Source organism: Zeugodacus cucurbitae, chromosome X (genome assembly GCF_028554725.1).
Source record: "Zeugodacus cucurbitae isolate PBARC_wt_2022May chromosome X, idZeuCucr1.2, whole genome shotgun sequence".
Classification (NCBI taxonomy): domain Eukaryota; kingdom Metazoa; phylum Arthropoda; class Insecta; order Diptera; family Tephritidae; genus Zeugodacus; species Zeugodacus cucurbitae.
Genome location: NC_071672.1, coordinates 928561 through 929393, shown reverse-complemented (window position 1 = coordinate 929393; position 833 = coordinate 928561). Strand labels below are relative to the sequence as shown.

At 26.4% G+C, this 833-nt stretch overlaps 1 pseudogene; it reads left to right on the top strand.

The window, feature by feature from the left end:
* Positions 1 to 374: 374 nt before the first annotated feature.
* LOC128923207 (5.8S ribosomal RNA) lies at positions 375 to 553 on the top strand (annotated as a pseudogene).
* Positions 554 to 833: the final 280 nt, after the last annotated feature.

Below are 833 nucleotides of genomic sequence, written 5' to 3'. Positions count from 1 at the left end.
TTTTACTCCTTGTATTGTAGTATAATGAAAATTATATCGCATACATTGTATTTGAACGCAACAAACCTTTAAACATATATAGTTGTACTTATTATTTATGAAAATAATATAAATGATAAGTTAATTTGTTCTCATTAACGTGTGTAATTCCTTAAAAATTTATAGAAATTAAATAAAATGTAATAAAAAAGGAATTACTGTTAAGGAATTACTGTGTTGGACTAAGACATGCGCAACTTGTAAATGTTTGGGTTGAAAATTACAATCTATTGAAAGATGTTTTAAAATAATTTATATAATATACGAAAACGAAATGTTATTCTTTCAATAAATTAAAAACTCTTGACGTTAAATTAAAATAAACAAAAAATTATCACTCTAAGCGGTGGATCACTCGGCTCATGGGTCGATGAAGAGCGCAGCTAACTGTGCGTCATCGTGTGAACTGCAGGACACATGAACATCGACATTTTGAACGCATATTGCAGTCCATGCTGTTATGTACTTTAATTAATTTTAAAGTGCTGCTTGGACTACATATCGTTGAGGGTTGTAAGACTATGCTAAATTAGTTGCTTATTCTTTTAGTCAATTAAAAGAATTTAAGCACATGGTATATTACTGGATTGTATTTTTCAATCCATAATATTAATAGCATAAAAAGAAATATAGAAAATATATTCTTGAACACCTCATATTTGAACGAAATTTTATAATAAATAAGAATCTTAGTATTCCCAAAAACAATAAAATTTCAATATTATTTCAAATAATATATAAATTTAGAGGAACGTCTAGCATAAAATATTATTTTATTCTAGGATTGCCTTAAA